The following is a 6,791-nucleotide window of genomic DNA, read 5'->3' as shown; positions in this document are numbered from 1 at the left end:
AAAAAGAATATTTGTTTTTTTTAATAGAATATTTTATTTCAAATATTTTTGTCACGATAGAAATTTAATTGAAAAAAATTATATAGTATAAAAATTCAACTGAAAAAAAAAAAAATCTAATTAAAAATTTGATGAAATGAGGAGAATTTACAGAATAATTAAACTTAAAAAAAAACACCTAATAATATCCAACCATCCAATCAATCTCGAGTTAGTCCAATACACTCGTATTCATTGAATATTTAAGTCACCACCACTCACCACTACGCTCTACGGTCTACATGCACTCTACAGTGAACTTCTCTTCTTTTTCTTTTTTTTTTTTTTTTTTTAATATCAAAAGTCGTTTGAGTTATTAAGGGAGAGTTAAGACTTTGCTTCTTTGCCAAGGATAGTGTGAAGGCTAAGCAACGAGAAAGGGCTCATTCCAAAGTGACATCAAGAGAAACAATTTCTGGCTTTTTCTTTCCTACTCCATCTACCCTTTCAGGTAAATGTTCCAAAACTATACTAATTATTCCTTAAAAAAATAATAATGTCACAACAATCAACAATATTATGCTTTGATTTTGTTCTTCTAATGAGTACTTGCTTACCAAGCACCTTACCTTAGTTCAACGGCTTCATTTACTCTTGCATTCTCTAAACTTTGAAGTTTGAAGTAAATGATCACATTAACGGATTAGCCTCTATGTTAAAAAATGTAATAGCTTTGCTAATAAGTCTCTATCACAGTTCTTAAAGAAGCAATTTTTTTTTTAATTTGAAAAAAAAAACCGTTTTAATATGTGAAACGGTTTAAAGTTTCAGATGCTTTCATCTTTACTTCCAAAATTACATTACACCATTTTTCCCCATGAAAAGTTAGAAACTTTGCCGCTCAATTGGGACAAAAGCTTGTTCTACGATGCATTTCTCATGAAAATACTCGGAATGCTTTTATATTCGGTGTTATAATCTGTGACACTCGAAGTTATACTCGGAAAGTTTTTTATCAAGCATTGTTGGCAACTTTAATTGATGGGATTTTTGTTTTAGTTTGTTATTTGCACTTAATAGGTAATATTCTCCTTCATGACACGTTTGTTCTTATTCCAATCAATGTGTTTTGTTATTTTAAGTTAATGGATATTGGATAAAAAATGCTATCTTCACATAATGATATTAAAAAAAAGGTTAATTTATAGATATATTCTGTAGTGTAATCAGGGACTATATAACCATAGTCTCATTTCTTAGTTTTAATAACAAGATAGTTTGCTAATTTGATATAGGAAAATGTAAATTGTGTTGATTGTTGAGTAATTAGCCTTAGCTATCATGCTGGTAATGGTATTTAATTTTAGAAGATAGTTTTAGAAACAAGAAGATAGTCTCAGTTCTTAGTATCATGCTGGTAATGGTATTTATCATATATACAACATTTCACATTATCATCCATCAGTTAAAAAATTGGAATAATAATTAAGAAGTTAATATATATCATAATGAGTTTCTTTGCTCAATTCCAATTCATTCATATTACACATATGGAAGTGAAAGCCGAGATCATTTCTTCTGTTTTCCTATTTTGTTAGGTTGAAGGAAGATGGCTAAAAGATATCAGGGATGTGCAGTAGGAATCGACCTCGGTACAACTTATTCATGTGTTGCTGTGTGGCAGGAAGAGCACCAAAGAGCTGAGATCATCCACAATGACCAAGGCAATCGAACAACACCTTCATGTGTTGCTTTCACTGATAAGCAGAGGTTGATTGGTGATGCTGCTAAGAACCAAGCTGCTTCCAATCCAACTAACACTATCTTTGGTAATTCATCTTCGTTTGTTAATGCCTTCATTTTCTACACATTCTACTCTTTTGTTATCCCTAGATAATAGCTGATCAATTTTTGTTAATTTATTTTTTTCCCTTTACAGATGCTAAAAGGTTGATTGGTAGAAAATATAGTGACTCCATTATCAAGAATGACATGATGCTGTGGCCATTTAGAGTCATTCCTGGTGTTGATGACAAACCAATGATTGTTGTTACATATAAGGGCCAGGAGAAGAGTCTTTGTGCAGAAGAAATTTCATCCATGGTTCTAACAAAAATGCGTGAGATTGCAGAGGCCTATTTGGAAAGTCCTGTCAATAATGCAGTAATTACTGTGCCTGCTTATTTCAGTGACTCTCAACGTAAAGCCACAAAAGATGCAGGTGCCATTGCAGGCCTCAATGTCATGAGAATTATCAATGAGCCTACAGCTGCAGCAATTGCATATGGCCTGGACAAGCTAGCTGATTGTAAAGAAGAACGAAATATTTTCATCTTTGACCTTGGTGGTGGTACTTTTGATGTGTCTCTGCTTACCATTAAAGATAAGGTCTTTGAAGTTAAGGCTACTGCAGGAAATACTCACCTTGGCGGAGAAGACTTTGATAACAGGATGGTGAATTACTTCGTAGAAGAGTTCAAAAGGAAGAACAATGTGGATATTAGTGGGAATTCAAAAGCCTTGAGAAGGTTGAGAAGTGCATGCGAAAGGGCAAAAAGGACACTCTCATTTGCTTTTGATACTGTTATTGAAATTGATGCTTTATATCAAGGCATTGACCTTTATTCATCACTCAGCCGTGCCAAGTTTGAGGAACTAAACATGGAACTCTTTAGAAATTGTATGGAAACAGTAGATAAGTGTCTCACTGATGCTAAGATAGACAGGTCTTGTATACATGATGTTTGTTCTTGTTGGCGGCTCTTCTAGGATTCCCAAACTGCAGCAGCTATTGCAAGAATTCTTCAGAGGTAAGGATCTTTGCAAGAGTATCAATCCGGATGAAGCTGTTGCTTATGGGGCAGCAGTTCAGGCTGCTTTATTGAGTGAAGACATCAAGAAAGCTCCAGAACTGGTTCTATTGGATGTTACACCCCTATCACTTGGTATAAAGACATCTGGAGACCTCATGAGTGTAGTGATTCCTAGGAATACTACCATACCTAAAAAGAGAACAGAAAAATACTTTACAGCTAAAGATAACCATACCATTGTTCCAATACGTGTTTATGAGGGTGAGAGGACAAGAGCCACAGATAACAACTTGCTTGGTTGGTTTAAACTTTCTGGTTTTCCTCATGCTCCTCGTGGCCATCCTTTATATGTATGCTTTGATATAGATGCTGATGGTATCCTAAATGTATCTGCCTGGGAAGAAACTAATTGTTGTAGGAATGAAATTACTATAACCAATGACAATGAAAGACTATCAGCTAAGGAAATTCAAAGACTAATTGAGGAAGCTGAGAATTACAAGGTTGAAGATGCAAATTTCCTTGAGAAGGCTAATGCATTGAGTGATTTGGATCATTATGTTTACAAGATGGAAAAAGCTCTAAAGGATAAAGATATCAGCTCTAAGCTTTGCCCTCTGGACAAGGAGAAGATCCATTCTGCAATTGCTAAGGCCAGAAATCTGCTTGTTGGTGATAACCAGCAGCGAGAAATCAAAGAGTTTGAGAATTGCCTGAAGGAGGTCAAGGGCATCTTTGAACCCATCATGGCCAAGACTAGATAGTCCTCCATGCATCTCTCCTTGTTAAGATTGCATATGGAAGTGACATTTTGAATGAGATGCAAATCATGTGACTGACATTATCTTAAGAGGTTATTTTGAATCAAGAAGTTGTTGTGCTTGTAGATAGTCTCCCTAGAATCTTTTCTATTTTGTCAATGTGTTTTTGGAGTGCAGTTCTAATATTTTGGTCAGTGCAACTATTTGTGACCAAGTTATATTGAAATAGTTAATAGTTGTTTGGTTTTATCTTTCCTGGAAAATACTGTCTCCTTTCTACCTCAAAACTCTTTTTCTTATAAAGCGCAAGTTCTCATTGTCCAATTTGTATGCTACAAACCATTATTTAATTGTATACCAATAATATATAGGGACAGAAGCAGCTCAATAATAACCTTGGATGATAGACACACTCTTAGTTATTATTTAAAGATTGGTTGTTAACATGGTAACAAAGTTTGTGATATATAGGATTTGTAAGAAAAATTACATTCAAGATTCATGATATTGAATAAACTATATATTCATCTTTTAAATAGTTATTTTTTTTCTTTTTTAGGTTATATTTAAATGCTATAGTACAATAATAAAATTATTAGATGAAATATAAACATGAATATTATTAATGTTTTAATAATTAAAAATAATTTTTAATTTTCTAATTTTATTTTTCATTAATCATGATAACATATATTTTCAATAATATTATTACAACTAAATAATATTAAAAAAATTTAAATTGTTGAAAGAAAGAAAAATGATATATAGATTGGGTCTTATGTTATAAAGAAAAAATTTAATGTATTCTAATTTTGTTTATTTAATTATTAAATTGGGCCTTATGTTTGTGGGTTCAAGATTTTGTATATTTTAACTTAATAAAAGGTTATAAATAACTCGTAAACTAGAATAGTTACGCGTTGACAAATTAGGTTGAGTTCTTTATATTGTTGACAAGTTAGGTTAAGAAAAATTGGATAGAAAATAGAGCGATTTTCTTTGTATTCAATTTCAACCTATTAATTACACTTTATCTTTTTATTCAAGTTCAATTCTGATCTTGTGCATCTTTTTATTTCTTATCATCATCCTTGCAGACCACGCATCTACAATTCTGGACCCTTTTTTGGTCATTAGAGTTTGCTTCTTTGCTAAGGATAGTTTAGTGCGAAGGCTAAGCAAAAAGAAAGGGCTAATTTCCAAAGTGACATCAAGAGAAACAATTTGTGGCATTTTCTTCCCCATTCCGTCCACCCTTTAAGGTAAATATTCCAAAACTTATATCATGTTTGGGTTTTTACTTCTACTGTGTACTTGCCCAAGGCTTTCATTTACTCTTCCAAGTTGTAATTCTCTTAACTTTAAACAAAGGAGTTTGTCTTTGGTGGGGAAACTAAAAGTTGGACCTTTAAAGCACCAGACCAAAATATTCTATTTATGTGGCTAATATTCATTCTATACACAAATTTTACAATTTGTGTTAATAACCCTGAAAAAGAAGCAATTTAGATTATGAGAATGGGAGGTTCACAATTTTAGTTTTGGGTTCTCCATTCATCCGGTCACTCTCTTCTCAATTCACAATTTTACTCTCAATTTTTCTATAATTCAAAAAGTAACCTGAACCTTACAACTCTGAATATACTTTCTCTACGGAAGAAGCCTTACCAAACTGGTCACATCAACGGATTAGCATCTATGTTAAAAAATTAGACCTAAAAATAAATAGTTTTGCTAACAAATCACTCTGACACTCCTTAAAGCATCGATTTTTTTTTAAAATAAATTTTGAAAAAAAACTTAATACAGACTTTTTTGAAAAATTTTCCAAGTAATAGTTTTCCGCCTTTGAGCACGTATGGAGTACGGTAGGGGCAGAGGGAATTTCCGGTAGAGCGGTGAAATGCGTAGAGATCGGAAAGAACACCAACGGCGAAAGCACTCTATTGGGCCGACACTGACACTGAGAGAGAGAGACGAAAGCTAGGGGAGCGAATGGCACTCCCTCACGGCACTACCTCACGCTTGGCGCCAATGAGTCCTTTAAAAAAAAAAAGAAGACTATGCCTTCGCCAAATAAATATTAAGTAATAATAGCATGGCACTTCGAGTTCGATATTAATTTTTTCTAAGAGACATGTATCTAATCCGGATATTAGATATATGGCTAGCTATAGCAACGGAAGTTAGATTTGTGCAGGTTTAATAAATATACTAGCTTTATTACGTATTCCAATTGTATTCTCAAATAAGAAGGGGTGGTGTGTAAACTCTCCCACCTTTGTAAATTCGATTGGGGTCAGTAAACAAAGATTTAAAGTCATTTCTTCAATTTCCCCTCTATTTTTAAGTTCTTAGCCTTCGCAGTTGCTTCATCGATATTACCCACCAAATAACAAATCCAATAAATCTAAGTGTAGAGCTCGGTGTATTGGTTTTTTTGGAAAGGGAGTGCGTGCAATTTGCCTTTTCTATTGATTCCTCCGGATTGGATCAAAAACAGAGGGGGGTATTCAACTCCAGGGTTGAGTCGAAAAATAAATCTTTATTGTTTTCGGGCAGATCTTTACTCAGAGTAGAACAGAAACCTAAAAGAAAAGAATTGAAGAAGCCCAATAGTTTTTAATATGAGAAATGGTTTAAAGTTTCAGAAGCTTTCACTTTTACTTTCGAAATTATATTACACCATTTTCCCCTTGAAATAAGTTAGAAATTTGCTGCTCAATCCGGACAAAAGCTTGTTCTTTGATGCATTTCTCATGGAAGTACTCGGAATGCTTTGACATGCAAAGTGATAATCTGTCACTGTCGAAGTTAATAGTCGGAAAGTTTTTAATCAAGCATTATTGCCAACTTTAGTTGATGTGATTTCTTATTTAAATTTGTTATGCACTATGCCACTATGGAAATGCACGTAATACATAATATTCTCCTTCATGACACATTTGTTCTTGTTATAAAAGATATTTTGTTAACTTGATATAGAAAAAACGTAAATTTTGTTGACTGTTGGAGTATTAGCTAGCCTTAGCCAGTTTTCATGCTGGTATGGTATTTACCATACATTTCATATTATCTTCATTCTTGAAATACTAATCAATCAGTTACAAAAATGGGATAATAATTCAGAAGCTAATATATATCATAACTAGTTTCTTTGCTTACTTGCAATTCATTCATATTACACGTATGGGAGTGAAAGTGGTTTTTTAATCTTATTTTGTTAGCTTGAAGGAAG

The 6,791-nt window shown here is 33.1% G+C and overlaps 1 pseudogene; it reads left to right on the top strand.

Moving 5' to 3' along the window:
• The first annotated feature begins 300 nt into the window (after positions 1-300).
• LOC112717127 (heat shock cognate 70 kDa protein-like) lies at positions 301-3,816 on the top strand (annotated as a pseudogene).
• The last annotated feature ends 2,975 nt before the right edge of the window (positions 3,817-6,791 follow it).

This window comes from Arachis hypogaea, chromosome 10 (assembly GCF_003086295.3).
Source record: "Arachis hypogaea cultivar Tifrunner chromosome 10, arahy.Tifrunner.gnm2.J5K5, whole genome shotgun sequence".
NCBI lineage: Eukaryota > Viridiplantae > Streptophyta > Magnoliopsida > Fabales > Fabaceae > Arachis > Arachis hypogaea.
Note: the sequence above shows the minus strand (reverse complement) of the source record. Positions and strands in the feature narration are given on the sequence as shown.